Genomic DNA, 21,790 nt, shown 5'->3' with positions numbered 1-21,790 from the left:
AAGTCGATGAGGAGAAGAATTGCAGAATGCAAGAATCTAAAAAGAAACAAAAACAAACAGCAGAAAATGCATAAAAATTATAATTAAATTACAAATGAGATTTTGTTTTTATTTGTAATATTTATAATAAAATATAGTATTTAAAAATTTAACAACTGCCTTTTTCTCTGGGTTGGCTCAGTATTTGTCTTGCAGCATGGATCCTCAACTCTGCGAGCTCAGACTTGCTTAGACCCAAACCTGGTGCGTATTTAGTTAATTTTCATAAACAAAAAAAGCAAATCTTTAACTTGTCTCTATTTTGCAGCTATTCATCTCCAGGTCGGATTCAGTGTCAGAGGTAAGCAAATGCTGTTGCCTGTCAGATTCATGTGAATAACATGTTTGGCTCTTTGGCCGCCTTGCAGAGACCACAAAACGCGCCATTTGGAAAACGATCTTATTAATCTGACATCATAATAAGCCATTAATCAAACGGCATTAACAAAACACTGACCAATGGCCACCTGAAACTGAGGCCAGGCCCAGACACGACTCACGGATCAACATTCGCCAGCAGCAGCGATTCCGATTCCGATTCATGCGATTGCGACTGCGACTGCGACTGCATCGACGGCACATGACACCAAAGCCAGGCGACGCAGGAGGAGCCAGAGGAGATGGAGGAGCAGAAGGAATGGGGAGTTGGAGGCGTACTCGATCTCTGGCAGCAGCTTAAACAAATTGAATTCGCATTGTTCGCATAATCGCTGGCCATTTGTAAGCGGGGCACAGAATGTGCTCACGTTTATGTCACAAAATCAAATTAATAATTTGTGCCGTATTTTTCTCTGAATTGAGACGCAGCAAGCAAAATATTCTCAACAATTCGAGCGTCTGGCACTTGCAGCAGGCGCGCGAGAAAAAGGCCTCGAATGTACAAATCGTTTTTCCGCAAATGCTTGAAAATGTCAACATTTGATTGCACCACTTGCACCACTAGCCCCCTTTGACTGTTGGCTGTTGGCCGCGCCTGAATGGCTGCTTGAAGTACATTTCACATGTGTCCCAAAATGATGGCGCTGCACGTATTCCTAGTACCTAGAGATCCACTCGAAATAGTTCTTGAGCAGCTGCCAACCAAAGTTCGACAGGCAACGCGGATGCGTGGATGCGTCCCTTAGCTCTGGGTGGGACGGGTGCAAGATTTTCTGCAACAGTGAATCAAGTTTGAGTTGTTGTTCTTGTTGGCTTGTTTGCTTTTCGGTCTGTTGAAATTAATTAAAAACGTTCTTGTTTGCCCAAACGAAGTACCTCAAATAGAATTTTAATTGAATTCGTTACCTAAGCGAATGCTAAATCTTAATCTGTTGGGTGTGATGTTCAGCTTTAATGCTATATTACTCAGATCTATATATATATGAATATATATGTATAAGCAGCTGAACGATAATATTTATCTGCATTTATTAATTGAGTGCAAATTGCCCAAAATATGAATGTGATGCGATTCAATCTTAAACGAAATCATTTACGATATTACAATTATAGCAAGCAAAACTAGTACACTGAGCGAAATAAATTATACAAAATTACGAACACATATATTTAGAATGAACTTAAGTTTTTGTAACTGGATGTACATAGCATTAATATATAGAATTTGTAGAATCTAAGCACATCTAATCTAAATCTCTTATACGTTGCTCTTAGAATCTTTCTTTTATTTATTATTCTCTTGGATTTATTTTTTTGTATGCTTCGCAAACATATAGATTATAGAATTTTAAATATAAACTATAGAATTTAAAATTGTTTATGAACATCTTATATCGAAATCTAATAGAGAATTAATTTAACTGATTTTAATGTAACTCATGATATTTTTGCCATCTTTATAAGTTAACTATCATTAATATTATTAATATTATATTATTCTTATTATTATATTATATTATTATTATTATTATTTATATTATAAGAATAAATGCATTAAATTTGACTACATTTAAGAGAGAAAAACTGATCAGAAACTTATTCAACGAAATTATAGTGCAATACACTTTTATCTATAAGAAACAAATGTCGACTGAAGATAAGTTATGCAGAAATTTGATTAATGTAAGTAATGATAAAAATATTATTAAACAAATAATATAAGCAAGTATACTCAGACATATATGAACACATATCCAAAGCCGTCGCCATTTCAGATAGATTAGGCCCGAATGAGTTTGAGAATGTCTAAAATATTGAAGTTATACGCCAGTTGGAGACAAGATATTTGGAAAGAATCATTAATAATCGATTCTATGGAATTGAGACAACACTCGGCGGAACCTGAATAAATCATTAATTACGTACAAATTGAAATAGGCAGAAACATGAACGCCATAACGAGAAACAAAGCAAGATGTCAGAAATCCACTCGAGGTACTCGTAATGATGAGGCCTAGACAAGTGCAAGTCCATTCCCTCGCCCTCTGCCTCTGCCGGTTCACACAATCCATCAAACGATCGACGATCCATCAAGGTGATATCGAGACTGCGCAGCGAAGGCAAATGATAAATTTAAAATGGCCAAGACATAAATCATTGAATACGATAATTAGCAGATGCAGACGAAACCCGAAGAGAAAAAAGCGCCGAAAAACAACTCAAATTGAGTTGTCTATTCTATCAGAGAGATATGAAAGGGAAGAGGGAGCGAGAAGTATGTGTAGAGCATTTGGCAATGCAATTGACCCGGTTAACAGCGAAATGGCAATCACTTGAAAATTGCACTAGTCGCTTGAGTCTTCGTATCCTTGATGGCAATCACACAAATGAGGCTCTAATAGAATATTAACTCCCGAAGAGCATCGATGGTAGCCGCTGCCACTGCCGCTGCCTCAGCCGCAGCAGGTAAACCTCAGTTTGCGTCGAACCAGAGAACTTGTTCTGGACCTCTTCGAATAGCCATACAACAGTTATGAGAGAATGCTCAAAATCCGGTTTGAGCTGAAGTTCGAAAAACCCACACACATCTATGCGAATCGATATCGAAATTCGAAGATCTCGCCGGCACCAATACCAATGCATTCGGCACCAACACACTCACAACATGTGAGAGAGCCAGCAGTTCGAATGCCGCTCGAGCAGCAACCATCGTAAATTTCGAAATTCAGTTAGTTTTCGAGCACAGGCCGCTGCAGACCATGGCCAGAAATTTCGTAGCACAGCGCACGCGCAATGCGTCGACACAAAAGGGAGATGAAACATGTAGCGCATAAGAGCTTACTGTCTACTCGCTCGCACCCGCATGCGCACTTGATGGCGCCGCTGACTCCGCCCACCATTTTCGAAATACTTGAATGATTTTCAATATGGCCGCCGTAGCTGACTGCGTTGTTGTTGTTGCTGCTGCTGCCATATGCGCCATGCGGAGCCACCGGCACCGGGACCCTACACATGTTACATGTGTACTACATCATGCCGGCGGTGGTTCTAAAAAATATTTCTGTATAATTTAAAATTCTGGTAAAAATAAAAATATATATTATATATTTGCTTACATTTTGATGTTTTTATTTAATATTTAAATATTTCAAAATTATAATTTGTAGACAAAGTTAATTTTGTTATACAATTTTAGTTTCAAACTATGAACTATAAAAAGTTTAGTCTTAAAAATTCGGATCAAAGATAAGTTCATTGGAAAAAAGTAATCATTGATATACTTCAAATATTTTCAAGCTTGGGTATGTTTCTGAATTGTCTAATTGGAGCTAAACTCTTATATCCCAATTATATGCCTAAATAATTGAATTTCTCAAATAATTGTCTCATAAAAATAAATAATTCTAAAAAATTATCCATGTCATTTATCTAAACATGTTAGTATTAATCAAATCAATTCAGTTACCGCTCAAAAGTCAAAGAGTTGTCAAAAATCACTTAGTTGGTTAACATCTTAATCTTTGGGAGTATTATTGCCAGCCATTGAGATTAAGTAATTCGAAGACAAGCGGAAAAATATTGTCACAACATTCCAGTAATTACCCGTAATGCCTAGAGAAAACGACGAGAACTGCTCGGGGCCGCTAATGATCGAATCATTTCGGATAATGTGCCCAAGCAGCGACAGGAGCAGTGAGAAGCAGTAGCAGTGGCTGAAACTGTAACAGTAAGTGTGACCATAAGCAGACCCAAAGAAACCGAAAGAGACCACAACTCGAGGCAAAAGTCAAACTGAAAATTGAGCTGCAGATGTAAGTAAATCAAATAAAATCACGTGTCATTTGTCTCAGCGGTTCATTGAAAGATAAGATTCCGGCAGCGGCAGCAGAAACTGCAACCGCTCCGATATGAGTGCGGCGAGTGTTGGCCATAACTTTAGGGCAGGTTAGTTAGCTAGGGACATACAGACATCTGAGGCTGATTTAGAGGCTGAGTCTGGGCTGCGTGGCAATCAATCAACGTTTTACTAAATTTAATATGCGGTTAAAAGTGCTAATGACGTTGGTCTGGCAATCGTTTAAGCCTGCCCCTAATTCTCGTCCTCTCAGTCCCGGTCAGGACTGCCTCTCTTCGCCCACACAACGAGCGCCCAACAGACCGACAGACGTGGCAGTACATAAAGTTTAATGAGAAACCACTTAACACTTTCAGAGCTTTTTACGTTTTGCTGTCATTAGAATGATTTTTGCCACTAACTACGATGCTCGACTGTCCTCGCCCTCCTGGCTTCAGCTTCTACTGACTGCCCCTGCGGCCTTTGTGCCAGTGCACATTTCCTTCCGAGTCGTCGTCGTCGACATCGTTCAAGCCGCTGCCGTTGTCGTCATTATCCGGCCATGTTCGCAATATTGCACTCTCTGCCCCGCCCACAAGCTGGCAACCTGGCACTGCCACCGCCCGCATGCGGGATGCGGCATGCGGCATGTGGCACGAGAGCCTCGCTTCCAGCTCGAGGGCAGCGCAACGCAACGCAGTGTTCCGCATTGGCGAAGGCGTCAAACTCAAAGGAGAGCGAGCGCGTGTATTTCCAAAACAAATCGGCAACAATTTCATTAAATGAGTATCATATTAAATTTAATGATGCAGCCGTATTTCAGTTTTCGTTTCGGTTTTTTGTGCACACCGAAGAGTTTTTGTTCTAGCCCAGGCTGTAGGAGTGGGAGCAGCCAACGTCAACGGTAGCTGCCAGCAAATCTTCAGCTCAACTGGGCTGGAGTCAGAGCATCAGCTTCAGCTTCAGCCTGAGCTTGAGCTTGAGCCTCTGCCCTGAGCACTAAAATTGAAGTGTGATGCACACTTGTCAGTTTGGAATTTCTATTCGAAAAGTTATCCATAATCCTGTTTTCCTGCTCCTCAGGCTCTAGCCGAAGAAGTGTGCCTCTGGCCCGGCTCGTGTTGTGGACTGTGCATGATGAAGAGGTCGTTGCTGGAGCTGTGCCGAGTGACTGATTGACAGCGAAGCTTTCAGTGATTATGTATAGTAATACATCTCAAAACTTCTATCCCCAACTGATGTTTATCTTGCGCCCGAGTGTTGCTCTCTATTGACTTTTAATTATCGCCCGCCAGGCCATATATCAATTTACTGCTCTGAATAAATATATTAACAATTGGGATATGTATCTGAATGGGTTTTACATATACATAAATATTTATTTCTTTTTTATGTGTGCTCTCTTAGTCTCAACCTACTTATTGCTTTCCTAAACAAAATCGATTCAAGATGGGCTTAATGGAATTAAAATTATTTAACTCTAACTTCGTGTTGTACGAAAACATAATTGAATTTTAGCTTAGGAAAGAGTTTCCTTATAAGTTATAAGCAGCTGTGACTCAATTGTTTGGCTATGAAATGCAGGTGCAGCAAAAGAATAAGGTTTGCCTCTGCAGACCTCTGTCAAGCAAGTCGATGAGGTATACAAGAAGGTCAAATGAGCATTGCAGGTCTAATGCCAAGTGGGAGTATAAATCAATATAAAACAGAATAAACATTCAATTCTTCTTTATTCTCTCTATATTTCACCTAATCGGCTATTGACAAACACAAAGTATACAAAAATTAATAAAATAAACTCTAGTTAACCCGAAAGTGCTGCTAATAGAATCAACAATTGTTGTTCTAATTTGTGTTTGTTTAATTTAATGGGGACTTCCAGCTGAAGAGCGAAACAATTTTCTTAAAATAAAAAGGAAAAGAAAAACAATAATGGAGCTCAAGCCAAGGGCCTAGGGGGTGTGAGAATTGGGAGGACAAGGACGCAGGAGTAATGCATAAGCTCAGCCAAGTCCATTACCAGAGCCAGGCATCGATTGATGGCTGCTCAACAATGGCTGGGGGAAATTAACCAATTTATCTTTGTTTTCTACACAGAACAGAGAATAGCACAACGCACACCCAAGAAGAAGCAGAAAAAAACGCACTCTCCCGAAAGGAAAAAGTTTATAATAAAAAGCAACACTGAGGCGAACCAAACAACAATCCGCACGACAAAAGCAAAGGCAGCACCAACGCGTAGGAGACATCAGCCACGGCGACAATGAAGGAGCCGAAAGGAACCCAAAAACAAGGAGAGGAAAACGAACAACGAAAAAAAAACAAGAGGCGGGTCTGGAGCTGCCCTGAAAGGATTCAGCCATTACATTTGAAAGCATCAGAGTGAATAGTGGAACAGGAGCTGGAGGCAGCCAAGGCTGGTGGAGGTGGATGGGTGCTTGTCGCCAACGTGTGACACATTTCTGCTTTTAAGGAGGATTGCATTTGTTACGCGTGCGTTGCTCCGTTACGGTTCAGCGGCAATCGATCAAGGGTAAACATTTCGGTTGGCGTTGTACCCTGCCAGTGAAAGGTCTCGAAATTTAGTCAGTCTGAGTGAGTGCAGCCATCTATTAGGCAAGTGTCTCAAAGCCGAACTCTAGTCGTTTTTTGCCACAAATTTATATGGGAGTGTGAGTGTGAGTGTGTGTGCGTGTGTGTATGCTTGTGTCAACTTTTTGGGTAATGCGAGGAACACGCATGCAAAATGCAAATGGAGCGATCTCCTGCAGTCGAACGGCACACTTCCCATTCTTCTGTCATTCTGTGCCCCTCCTGCTGTTGTGGCAAGCAATGTTGCATGAAATTTGCTCGGGTCGCACTAGGAGCTGGGCGCACTTTCACTTTTTCCCAGCAGCTAGCCTGCCTAGGTTAGGTAGCTTCTGGCCGACATTAGGCTAATGTTATTAGGTCGGCCGAGGGTCGCAGAGCCATTCCTCATTTTGTTGCAGATGTGCTGACAGGCTGGCTCGGCCGCAAGGCAGCATCAAGAACGCAACCGGAATATTACGTGTGGCACTTCAAATTTCTCTCGCATCCTTTTACCACGGCTGCATTTGTTATGCTGCGACTGCGACTGAGGCTCTGTCTGCGTCCTGCTTCGAGAGCTGCTTGTTGACACACTATACACGCACTACACACATGCTAAACAGAGCCGCCCACACATGAATATTCTGCTATAGCTTCTGTTGTCGGAAGCACTCTTACCGAATGGCTTTAACACGGCTCGACGCATTGCATTGCATCGAGCCGGCAACAGCTCAGGAAATTAAAACCCATAAATCTCTCGTCGCTCATAAGCTCATGTCCTCCGGCCACAAGCAGCCACGAGCTTTGCACTCTGCCTGAATTGTATCTCAGCTGGCTAAGCATGGGCTGTGTGTGCTTTTTAATATCATAAGTAAACCTGCCAGGCAACAGGTGGTCGAACTTCAGCTGAGATCGGCAACGCATGTAAGTAAAAGGAAATCAACTTAAAGTTTAGCTGAACGAAAATGGAATTACCTCCAGCTAGATATGTACAGCAAATTACAATTGTTTCAATAGTATCCAAAAATTATAACCAATTATATTCTTCTTATATTCTTTTACCTCGTATTATTATTTATGTAGTTGTTATTTGAGTTCGAAATTTGGTTTAAGCCATGTCACATTTTGGCATAATAATAATAAAAGAAATTATAAAAAACAAAATGTAAATTAATTGCATTTACTTAATATATATTAGAAATGTGTGTAAGGATAAATAAAAGTTTATTTACCTAATCAGGATCAAGAGCCGAGTGAAAATAATCAGATCTATCCGTGGACCTGTCTAATTTTAGTGCCTGGGTTAACAAATTGATAAGATTTTTCAGCACTTTTCGTAAACTAAAACTAACTTGTGAACTAAAATTAACTTGTGAATAGCCCTGCCTAAAGTATTTAAAAATTTACAATTTATTTTAAATTCCATCCCCAATTTCAGTAAAATTAAAAAGCCTTTTCTTTCGCAGATAGATTTCTATATAAACGAACTATATCATATGCAGTTTATATGATATATGTTTATTTTATTGAATCTGTATTTGTAAATTGATCAAATCTATATATCTTCATGATTTTCTAGATATTATAACTATTATTTACCAATTTGTGTATATAAATTATATATATATTATCATCATCTTATCTTATCTTTTAATCATATCATCTATTTGTATCTCGCAGTTGTATCGCTATCAAACGGGTAAATTCTACTAACTGCAGTGTCATTTGAAGCATATTTAAGTATAAATATTTGCATAGAGTTTGTTTATAATATTTGTATGATTGTTTTTAATAACAATGTCTTTTGATACACGTTTGTCTGGCACAGCGGCAGAGATCAAGCCACCGAGACGGCAGCCAAGGTGGCGAGGGGGGCTTGATGGAGTCGGCAATGGTGCCAGCAATTTGGTGCCGTTGCCAGCGGCCATCATCATCATTAGAAACTGCGAAAAATCCTCCAAATACTTAACCGGTGGTGGCCTTAAGTCGTTTTTGATGTACGTCACTAACAGCGCCAGCAAACGCCAAGGCGACTTGGACAGCAGCAGAGGCCATCAGTGGACCACGAGATAGATATATGTGGGGTTGGGGGCAAAGGGGGACACTACTTCGGCTCTAGAGAAGTGAATGCTTGAAATGGTAATTGGCATTTATTATCCACGCACTTCTGCGGCATCATTCGATGATCTGCAGGTGCCGATTAAGGCACCAACTGCAACTCCATGCTACATTCGCGCCGAGCTCGTACCCCGTCTTCTCATCTCCACCTCTCAGATAATGCAACTTTAATTGCTGATCAGTCGTTAATTGTGGCAAATTATGAGAGAAATTGCACAACAGACACCAAAGCAACGAAAAAGGCATCTTTTAATTGAGCTAATTAATGGCAACGCTTTTGGAAGCCGTATATGGTCTTCGCACAAATACCATCAACTGATCTTGTACTAAATAATTAAAACATATACTAAATAATTAAAGCAAAGAAAAAGTCATTAAATTCAAAGTGGCAAATGCAAACTTCGCTGAGTAATTGTAGCAATTTTTGTTGGCTTGGATATAGAAATATCTGTGAGATGCAATAATTTATAGCATTCAAATGGATAAAATATATCGGATATATTTTCTAAGATATCTTTTCAAATCTATAGTAAGAATGTTACAAGCGAGTGCTACTGTACTCATTCACGATCTAAATACTGCCAACTAAAAAGCTTTCGAAGTTATGTAACTCAATATTCGCATTTGAAAATAAATATGAAATATAAATAAAATTTTGAAAATATCAATAGATGCGGGTTCTACTCACAAATGTGTATTTCAATAACAGAATTTGTGCAAAAAAACATGATCGGATTTACATGGACATATCAGTTATTCCCAACTTGCCAATGGGCGTAACTATATCGAATATTATTTTTTGATCTTGGGTTGTCGAAGGGAATTCCGAATTTCAAGCCTTTAGAACCTTAACTAATACAATTTTTGACATACCATTTATTAACGAGAAAACCTTAATACTTTATCAGACGGTGACATATATATATATATATAGATATAGATATATATATATATATATATATATATATATATATATATTCAAAATTACATGTCTTTAGCTTTGCGTTTACTCCAGCCACTGCACAAAATTAATATACTCATTTCACTTTCTGATTGAGTAAATCAATGTTGTCCATCCTTAGCATATATATATATATATGCCAGGTATTAATTATAAATTATTGAGAGTTTACATGCCGCAAATATTTTTATTATTTTATATACCAAAGGTGCATGCATATACTGAAGAGCTTAAAACTTGTTTATTTAACTAAAATGGTTTTTAATATGTTAAAATAACTGTGAAAAAACCGTTGTCAGTTGCCAAACTAAATATGTAAAACGAAAGCAGTATAAGTGAAGAAAAGACTTGAATAAGTTCGACAGAAAATCATAAAATTCAGTTTAATATTTCAATAGCCATAAATGGAATATAATTTGGAGCAACTGAGCGATTTGATTTGATGTTCGGCTATCAAATTTATTCACTCAACGCGTAGAGTTTAAGGAGTGAAATTTTTGATTGGTCTGCAAGTAAATGCTCGGTTTAACTGTTCCCAACTGATCGTTTTGCGTATCCCATGTCCATAACACACCTGTGTTTCTGCAGTAAGAGAGAGGCCCAATAATGGAAAGCCAAACGCGGGCTCCTGCTTCGAGTCTTGGCGTTTGCCCGCGACGATGAATTTTAAAATCTCATTAATATTTCAACGCGTACTTAGATGCGTGCTAAATTGCAACTGGGTGTGTGCGTGTGTGTGTGATTAACAAGAATGGTGGCAATTACAGGAAATTGCTTCCTTGCACCTTCCTTCCGCCCATGACTCTGTGTGTGTGTGTGAAAAATGTGGATGCACTTTTTATTTAATCACAAATTTGATGCATGCAAAATGAAGACATTGCCGTCAGCTGCCCCTTCTCCAACTCTGTTCCTTCTCTCCCTCTCTCATATCCCCTATTGACCATAGGTGGAGAGTAGGGCTCATTTTGCAATCACTTTAAAAGCCATAATAAGGGTGAAATTTTAATGACTTCATTATGGGGTATTTGCTGGGCACAGACGCGTCAGGAGCAGAAGCTTGCAACCGGAGCGGCTGCCCTTTGCTGTTGACACTGTTGCCATCTTCCATCTCCCATCTCCCACCTCCCATTGCCCGTTGACCGTTTAGTGCGTGTTGCGCTTAATTCGCATGGAGCGACCCATGTTTTACAATATAATTATAAGAATTTTCTTTTAAGTGGTTCACAATATTCGTGCCGCAGTCGCGCTTCGCTGTGGCAAGTGCATTAACCTATTTCCAACCATGTGTCCAGTGCGCGTGGCCATTTTGAAATGCATCCGCAGTTGGGTTCAAGAATGGGAATGGGAACGGGAACGGGAACGGGCGCACAATCAAAGAAAAATGCCTGTTTATCTCGGTTGCCATTAAGGTAGCCTCATCTATTGACAGGTAGAAAATTTATCGACTGCATTCTCCGGTATGGAACCATCGCGGTGCAGGGGATCAGAGCTCAAAACTGGTTCTCAGCTGCTCGCCCACTGTGAGGTCAATGGCTGATTTGGGTTTTTGTTTTTGGTCGAGTTTAATTACAACGCTTAGCTCGAATCTGCATGATTTGAATAAAATGTGTGCCTAATTCTTGTAGCCTTCCTTGGTTGGTAAATATACCAGCTAGGTAGGCTCACAGTTTTTGTCTACAAAAATACTTTAAAAGCCTCTCCCAGCGCAATAATGCATAGGATCTGAAAACATTGGAATTCAATAATAATTTTTTTTAGTTTGAATTTTTAATAAATTTAATTTGTATATTTTGATATGCAAAGCCCGATTTAACACTTCCTTATGTATTCAAAGGCTTTCAATAATGTTTTGATTTTAAAACACAACCATTTCAAACTTCAAAGAAAGTCCTCTTCATGGGCTATTTTGAACTAAGGTTATTATAAATTTGACTGCTACGTATGTGGACTATCAATTGCGCTTAAAATATATCTTTGCCGTTTATCATTTTTCTCAGTCATATCAATTCGTACTTTAGTATGAAAAACTGTAATTTAGAAATTTTTGTAGTTTTATATCTGTGAAATGCAAATTGAAATATGAGTATTCTGCGCTTTAAAAACATTTTACAAAAAAGTCGTAAAATATGCAATTTTGTAGATACGGTTATTAAAATGTTCCCGAACTAATTGAGAGTAATTATTATGGTCATAATTAAAAGTGAATTAAATTTAAGCACAAGACTCACACTAATGAATATATATTGATAATTACAATAATTATGCAAATGTGCAACATTTTCACGCAACGCGTTGCGATTCAACTCACAGAGCCAGACCCGTCTCGCCTCCCCCTCCTCTCCTGCTGCTACTCTACTTAGTAATTGGCCTTTGGTTTTGGGGCTCCGTCTCGCAGCAACACGAACTGAGTGCACTTGATTGACTGAATGACTGCCCATCGTAGCTTCCACTGAACAAAACTGTAAAAGTTAACAATCCGAAAGGGCAGGCAAATTAAGTTGCGAGCAGTTCAGACCTTGAGTCGATTTGCATGCATTAGTCTGTAGCCTATACTTAACTCACTCTTCAGGTAGTTAGACCTATCTCTATACAAGTCCCTTTTAAATCACACACATTCAACATGTGCTCAATACTTTAAGGTCTATTTACTTTCGAGGCTGCGTCCTTGACATTTTCCGGATGCGTAACGTTCTCGCATATGCAAATATTGGCACTACAATTGTTCGGCAATCCTTTGTAATCCTTGCCACGGGTTGTCCCGCATCCTATATACAACCAGTCAATCGGCATCGATGACCGTCATAAACCTTCGCCTCTTGCTGCGTGAGTGTCTGTTTGTTTTGTGTTTTGACTTTTCGCTTTTCACTTTTGACTTCTGACTTTTCACCATTTATCCTTTTGTCTGGCTGCTCAGTTAGCGGCTCGTGATTTATGACATCCGACTTTGGCGGCCAGCTAAGTCCAAGGGCCATGTATATTGGATTTACTGTGCAGCAGTTCAGTTTCGATTTCCATCTTGACACAATCAGTTCATCAAGTTTACATCCACAGAATGCACCAAATTTGTTTCCCTACAAAGTGAAAAATATTGTCAAATAGTGCCAATAGATGGAAGAGTGTGAGTAGAGCTGAGAATTTGGTTAAAAACATGTTATTAAAGTTTGTTTTATTAATAACTATATGTGTATATATAAAAAGTTATTTAGAAATATTCAAAAGTAAATTAAATTAAATTAAAATTAATTTTTTTCTATCGAACTCATAAACGCTATATCTTAATTACAGATAATATAACTATATACTATGTAACTATAAGTGAAGTCAGCAACACTGACGACAAACTGCCTTTGGCTGAGACACAACTACAGCCAAACACTAAGCTTGACTAATTTTAAAGATATATTAGAGCTATAGGAGCTAGTTATACTACATTTATATAGATTGCTACAATTGTGACTACTCTCTGATCAAAAATGTGCATACTTTCTAGAGCAAATGCTACTCTTTGGTGTTATGAACACAGGGAAGGCCTGACTCGAAACTCATTCAATTAATTATATATTATTAATTGAATTTGTCTTTGCGTGTGGCCATGTCAGAAGTCGATTCCATTTCAATAAAATACGCTTCAAACAACTTTAATCGACAACATAGAGCAGTAAGCTGCAATATATTTAATTATTTTTTCATATCCATAAACGAATTCTGCTAATGGAAGTTTCGCTCAGTTTAATTGAGTTTGGGTCGCGCGTGACGATGATCGATTTGCTGGTCAGGAGCAGCAGCCACTGACAGGATGATCACGTTGCGAGTGGATCGAGCTTACGCCTGGTGCAACCACTTGCACCACACCTGTTTGCTCCACAAATTGCGGTGACTGGCCCCTCTCGTTTCGATGGATTATTAATGGCTGGCGATCGATCGTGAGGCGATCGCGCGAATGCGCCCACAAAAATAGCCACAGAAAACTTTGTCTGGCAGCCGCAGCGAGCCGACGCAGGGCGAGGCGTTCAGCATTCAGCGTTTAGCGTTAACGTTAACTCAATCGACCTGTCATTTGCGTTTCAGTTGGCTCCTCGCATAATTGCCACCGTCACTTGAAGCTGTTCCTTGGCACATCATTTGTCAAGCGATGCCCAGCAGCCACAGCGGCGCGGCTCCGACTACTATTTATAGGTGTTGTGTTCTCTTAGTGGAATAGAAGTCTTAAACTCCCAGTGCACAACACGATCGTGCTCGCATTAGAGATGGTTAGAGTGTTGAAGAGGCCGAAAGTCACGAGCACGTTGCAGCTATCGAAGATAGTTTCATATTAGCAGATGTAGCTAATGCTATAGAAATATATCGAAGATGTAATTGTGATAATATAAAAAGAATTTTAAAAAACTGAGCATCATAAATACTGGCCTTACTAAAAATATATATAGAAATATATATATATTCATGTGAAGTCGTGTCTTAGTCCAACTCTCGACACGCGACCACCTCACTCCAAACTGAATTTGCATTGGACTGTTCGCAGTGGCTGCTCGTATTGAAAACGATTTATCAACATTTACTAGAAATTAATTACCACTCGGCCGAGTCTGTCTTTAATTCGATTTGTATGCGATATCTTTGGGTGTGAAACCACGTTTGGAATCGATTAATCAAGCGTGCAGCTCGAACAGAATCGATCAAACAATCGCAACGTGTATCCACAGCCACTCGAATTGGCTCGACAGAGAGTCTACTAGTCCCAGTGCAGGATACGGTCTGTCTCTGGCAATGCAGACTGTGCGGTTCCAGCTCCACATGTTGCCCTTGGAAAGGGTGGCCCCTACCTCCCTCGCCGCCAGCCTTCCGCCTGCCCCTGCTACTGGGCCAATTCGCTGCTCTGTCATCGGCACACTTTTCAATTGTTTATGGTTTTGGCCTTTGTTTTGGTATTGCGGTTCTCGGCGCTCGGTTCTTAATTTTTTTGGGTTTGTTTTTAATTCGGGCATGCGTTTCAACAAAACTTCATTAATTTTACCAATAACATGCAGGACAGCAGCCCAAAAGTCCAATGTTCGTTGCCCGTTGCCCGCTGCTCTTTGTCCAATCGCTAAGCAAGTTTCTGGGCTGGACGCACGTTTAGCACGTCTTTGGAGGCTCACTTCATTCTCTCCCTCTCTCACTGTCTCTCTCTGTCCCTCTCTCGGTCAAAAGGAGGCATTCATTAATTCAAATCCCGCAATGCCGTCTCCGTCGTATTTTGTTATTAATGATGTTCAACAAAACGGCGGCTTGTTGCTTGGTTCAACTTGGGTCTCGGTTCTGACCATCGATGACACTCGGCCCACTGTTAATTTGCGGGTGGTTCCTGTTTATTTCGTATTTGTATTTGTTGTCTTTGTTGTGTAGCCCATGATCATTTTACGACAGGACTATTAGCTGCTTGTGCAGGACCCCATACACGTTCCGCTCTTCATATTTTACAGCAGTTCCCATTCGAGTTGGCTCAATGCTTATCATTACCGAATGTTGAATGATGTCGAGTGTTTGTTTTGACATCGAATGTTCTTAGGTGATTGTTATTAAACATTTAAGCGCTTGATTAATGACTTCTCAATGTGCGATGCTTATGCTATTAACCTGCGCTCTACAGCAACACAGTTGTTGCTACGGATTAAGGATAATAATTGAACCTGTGGCAAGTATCTTAAAAGAGTCATTAGGCATGACAAGTGCTTAAATTTATATTTTGGTTTGGAATTTATTGTTCCAAAAGGAAGTTAATAAAAGTAAACTAAATATAATTTTAGTCGATTATATTTCACGATTCATAAGTGAAGAATTGGCAAAATTATTCTTATATATTTGTAGCCACAACCTATATACATGCGAATCAAAAGACTTTGTTATTTCCAGACCTGTGATTTCACATCACTCAGTCAGCTAATAAAGGAAAGCCAAGCCAATAAACACGCCTCCCCTGAAACAACACACGGCTAATGGAGGGGCTTGACATGAATGCAAATATTTGTGAATCGAAAACACTTAACGCAAACACATTTAGTGATTCCTTCCCAAGCCGATTCGCATACGATTCATAAAATGTGGGTTAGGAAAATGTGCAGTGGGGATGGGAGTGGGGTTGGGGGTAATTTTTGTAGTTGCGTATCCACCCCAACAGCCAGCAAGTGGCTAAAGGGGGAAGGACGCACCCAGAAGCCAATTCTAATTCCGAGAAAATGCTTTTCATAAAAAAATGAGGGAAACAACGAAAATATTTGACATCAAATTCATCAAACTCATGCGTTGGCCGCCTTCCGTGTCTTGCGGCACAGGATGGAGCTTGCAACAAAGAGGCGGCAAGGACAGGGAGCAGGGGGTTGGCCGACACCGAGGTTGTGGGTGAGGACTGACTTTTTGGGCAAGTGACTTTAAGGCCAGAGCCAGGGCCAGGGCCAGGGCCAGGACTTTCTGTGCCTTTGCTCGCGCACTCGCGCATTGGCCCTGCTCATGCTTCCATTTGAGGCTGAAATGGAAAACGAAAATGTCTGACATTGACAAATGTCATCCGTCATTGCGAACACAAGATTGATATAGATTGGAATGTGACACAAAAATACGCACAACTTCCACCACCGCCATCGCCGCTGCCAGCACCACCATGAGCCCCTGTAGCAACCACTGCTGCGGCTCAAGTCAAAGACACAATGGCGGCAAGGCCCGTTTTTGTTTCCCGTATCCCTGCCTCTGCCCTTGCCCCGCAACCTTCTCTATCCCCCTCACAACGTTCCCATACGACTCACAATTGTGCGTAGCTGGCGATGGCACAAGATGACGAGCGTTGATGAAAAACGTCGTCAGCGTCAACGTCAGCTCCGTCGACGTCTGTCCGTCAAGCCAGCCACCCTTGTTTCGCTTGTCTCGCAAAAAAAAGACGAACACAAAAACAAACAATGGATTCCATTTCGGGGATGAAAAGCTGCATTTTTTCACGCTTGTCTTTGGGCGGAAGTTCGAAATGTTTGAAAAGTATTTGAAAATTTCTTGTGAGTATTTAAGAAAATGTTAAAAAACAAAACCTCCATATTAAGTAAAGTTGCATTATAAAATGTTGATCAACTGGAAAGCCTGCAATATATAATATTAATTTTTATATTGCATGTTCCAGAAATTAATAAATAATAATTCTACAATTGTATAAAATCTTGACAATGAAATTTCAAAGTTTATTAAAAAAAGTATTTTAACTTAATTGAATGCAATTTGGAATAAACAATTTGAATTTTAAAATATATATATATATATATTTATATATATATATATATATATATATATATATATATATATATATATATATATATATTTCAATGAACTCTACCTTATTATAACTTGTATAGACTTGGATTTATTGAGATTACAATCAAGTTTTATGTGTTATAAAGCAGGAGTAGTAAATAAATGTGGCTTCTCCCTTAATCCATTTTTTAGATACACAACATTAAAATGTTTAACCAAAATTATATATATATATTTAAAAATATTTATTATATTATTTTGAATTCATTAATTTATATCTGATAATTTATATCTGACTTATTTTAATTCGATATCAGAATTTTATTCTGCTTTAATTCATACCTGGACACCTTGAAACTTCTGCAAAGTCAAAGAACTTGTTATCAGTTCGGTTATACAAACTATTCAAACTTCCCCTTTTACACCAGTGTATGAGTGTGTGCGTGTGTATAAGTATGTGTGTGTTTTCTTTTGTATCACAAAGTTTTATGTGCGTGGCACATAATAATGGTGGATTTTCTTTGTTTGACGTTAATTTTTTATTCTTGTTGCTTTTGTCTCAGATTCTGGTGCTGCCACCGCCCTGCCCCCGCCCATTGTCAGGGCCTGGCAAGCTGCACTTAAGTTTATTAGAAGAAACAATGGCGAAAAAGAACGCAGCAGAAGGGGGTAGGCATCCCGCTAAGAGCGTTAAAATTTGATAAATTTATGTTTGCATTAATCTTGCGCTGCAACTATTTCAACAATTTGCATCCAGGCCGTTGGCCAGGCCCCTCTTCCTGCTGCTGATGCTGACAAGGACAAGGACTAAATCTGTTTTTAGATTGCAACGAAATAGTTGGGAAATTAAACCAATGTCTCCCCAGTTGCAGCTTAAACGAGCAAACAAAGTTTGGGCAAAAGTTTTCCGTCCGCGCTGAGCGCTCCCCGAATAATAATCAAGTGTTAATTATTTTATGGTTTTCAAAAGTTAAAGTTTCGTCAAGCTCACACCGCAAATCATCATTCGAGATACGCATCGATTTCCATCGCCGCATGGCAGGTGGGGGAAAACTCTGTTAACTGCGCACCGTGGGCAACTCCTCATTTCCTTCTGCCAACTGTAATGAAACTTCCGTTCTCTCCTCCTCCTGCCCCACCCGCTCCGCAGACCTCGCTCTGCGTGTCCGTCCGGCAGCTGGCAAACTAATGCGCTGCCATCAGTTGACGATGGCATTCAGATTAAGCTGCTGGCAATGAATGAACTCGATGCGGTGATAAAAACATTTATCAAACAAAAAGACGAATAATCATGCCTGCCAAGCCACGCGGCACGAGTTGCTGCTCCTGCTGGAGAAACCCCTTCCTAAGATGGAGCTCAGCCTTAAGACAACCGGCAGCTCGAATCCTTTAAATGGAGGCTGTGCAAGAGCTACGCGCACGTGATTACGTCATTTGTACGGCACTTAAAAATCAATTAAAATGCTTTCGTAAGGCGCCAATTACGAATATTCAAATGAACAAGAAAATAATCCGATCGGCGTATGTTTCTCATTCATATACTAATTATTCTCAACTCCATAATTTAAAATTCATGAATATTCTTAAATAATCTGATTACTATATACGAGTACTATATATGATTACTATATATATGAATAATATATATATGATTACTACATATATGATTACTATATATAAGCTGAATTATTTGAGTCTTCATTCATACAATGCCAATGCGAAAGAGTTGCCGGAGTGACATGATTTTACTTACAATGGCAACTTGTAATGGAAAAGCTGAAAAATTGTTGTCTCTAAACTTCCTTCCAATGTTGATGAAACAACTTATTCCTGAATTAGGAATACACCTATAATTATATAATAAATACCAATAAAACATCACCTAGAACTGCTATGATGATCCCTTAGAATATCGCCTCGATTATGGAAGTTTTAGAAAACATTAAACAACTTTAAACTTGATTAGCTAACATCTATTATGTTAGTATAACAACTTTTCTCCAAGTTTTCTTGTTTTAGATTAAACAGATCAAAAACTTCCTCGGTTTATTAGCTTATAAGACTCATTAAAAGCCCATTCCAAACACAAACAAGCTTAATTTACTAAAAACACAAACCAACAGAACAAAGCTTAAATTTGTATATTAAAAATTCTTTGTCTGGAGAGGATTAAGAGCTGAGAAGTTTACAAATCGCGTTGTCTCCAAACAAGGAATGCGCATGGGCTCATTTAGCAATGGGCAACAACAAAAAGTCAGCCAACAGTGATCGGAGCGAAGACGAAACCGAAACCGAAACCGAAACTGAAACCTTTTGAAGAACAAGACAAAGTACATAATTCGGAACAAGATCTTCGCTTTAGCTTGTCATCGGAGACGGGGAACGGCAAGGGACGACTCTAGAGAGAATTCAGCGTCCCACTGGCAATGGTTATTAATCAGTTTCCGATAATGCAGCCGAGCGAGACAAGAGTTTTGAATAAAAACACCCGCAGACACCTTGCCGCGCCCCCGCAACAGCAACTAGCAGTCGTCTCCCACCATTGTCGATGATCTCAGAGAGCTATACGAGACATATATAAATATATACTCACATATATTTAGGTATAAGTGCGAGCGTGAGTGCGAGTACGATCCGAGAGCCTGAGTGCTTGGCCGGGTATGTGTCATAGTCACACTTTTGTTGTTAATTAAACGTGGCGACTGCACGCCTGTGTCTCAGGCCCGGACCGAGACCCATGCCCAAGTTCCAGGGATCCCGCTAATGCCGGATCCATGATAAGTGGCATGCTTGTGAGATTCTGAGAGTCTGAGAGTTTCGTCGCTCGTCGAACTATTCATAGCAGCGCTGCCATTGGACCTTGGCATCGTTGCCAGCTCTTCCGGCAATTGATTAATCGCCGCGAGCGACGCACTTTTGATGCCTAAGTGGCAGGAACTTGAACGATCTGGTTGCAGCATTGCAGCTGAGGTGAGAGAAAGCTCAAATCCAATTCCAAAGTTGGCTTACTCGCTATGGCTTCAGCTGTAGTTGTCGCTGTGGCAAAAATAAATCGCTCTTGGCCAAGTTCAGGAACAAATAAGCCCGCAGCCGGACCGCAGAAAAAACACCCAGAACGAGCAAAGAAACAATGAAAGGAGATTCACCAAAAATGTTAGCTGCCTGCTGCCTGCTGCCTGCTGCTGCTGCTGCTGCTGCTGCTGCTGCTGCTGCTTCAGCTGAATTTTCGGTTGGTCGTCATGTCCATCGAGTGATTTGATGAATTGCTGTCATTAATCTATGACGTACGCAACTACCAAAGGAAATGCCATCATCATCAAAAGCAGCCCAGGCAGCAGCAGCAGCCGGGCTGAGGGCTGAGAGCTGAGAGCAAAGAGCTCACAGCTCGAGCTCAGATCCGGGCGCAAGCAGCAGTGGCCCGCAGGGAGCCGGAGTCAGGGAGTCAGGGCATAGGCGGGCTGCTCGGGGGCTGCTGGAAAGGCAATGCGTGGCAACCCAATTCGCTGCTCGAGTGCCGAGCGAAATGTAACATTTGGGAATTTGAGAAGGTTTCGCTTTCATTTTGCAATTTAAAGCTTTGCCCTCTGCTGAATACATAAATAAGAAAAAATTGGTTGGCTGGAAAAGTTTCAGCCTTTCGTTGAATTACGAAAACCAATTGAAAATCGCAGTGGCATAGTCGATATATATATACATCAAGGTAATTCTGGTCGAATATCTTTTAGGAATTGCTTATCAATAAAAATAGCACCAAAAGTTTTTCGATTTATAAAATAAAAATCAGTTTCTATCATAATATTTTAGTACAACTATTAGTCTTAGGCGACATTGTAAGTATTTCAGTTATATTTAAATCTAATCACTGAGTGTTGTTATCTGATTAATCTGACTATAAATTTAATCTATGCAGTCGTGACATTTTTACAAGCAATGCAAATGATTTCTACAACTGAATCACGCCCAGTCAACTATTTATTTTCGCCAAAGAGCCGAACGGGGGGGCGGAGGGCTGGGGCGGTGCACATATATTTTTACATTTCAACATAAATGCATTTCATGTTTACATTTTTCCAGTGACAAGTGTCTGAATCACACTGCAACGGGATGACATATCGAGGCAGGGGAAGCCAGCGACACTCAGCCGACAATCGATTAATCAGCGAAAAATAATAAGAAACATCTCCCAGGCAACTGCTCCGGGGTGCATATGCACGAAACGAGGATGGAGAATGGAGAATGGAGCAAGGAGCATGGAGCATGGAGGTTGGAGGCGGAGGCTGGAGAACGCAGATGCCAACTCAAATGCGGAACTGGCGCTGGAAAAATGAGCGACTTCAGCGTTTTGGCAGCCAAATAAATACGAAACATCAGACGACAGACAGAGTTTCATAAGTTTAGACATTCGACTAAAGTTCAAAAATGAATAAAAATATTTATGTGCAGAGCATTCTCTGGCCCAATCTGCCTTCCTCCCCGCCCACTCTGTGTTTTATTTTCATTTGTGTTTCAAAATTCGCTTCGAATACGATAATTAACACAATTCTATGTGCGAGAGAAGTGCGGCAAGTGGTTTTGATAGGGACGGTGAGAGGGGCAAAAGTGTTTAACAAAATTATTCG

This window comes from Drosophila hydei, unplaced genomic scaffold, assembly GCF_003285905.1.
Source record: "Drosophila hydei strain 15085-1641.00,03,60 unplaced genomic scaffold, DhydRS2 tig00000063-arrow-pilon, whole genome shotgun sequence".
NCBI lineage: Eukaryota > Metazoa > Arthropoda > Insecta > Diptera > Drosophilidae > Drosophila > Drosophila hydei.
This window is presented reverse-complemented; position numbering follows the sequence as displayed.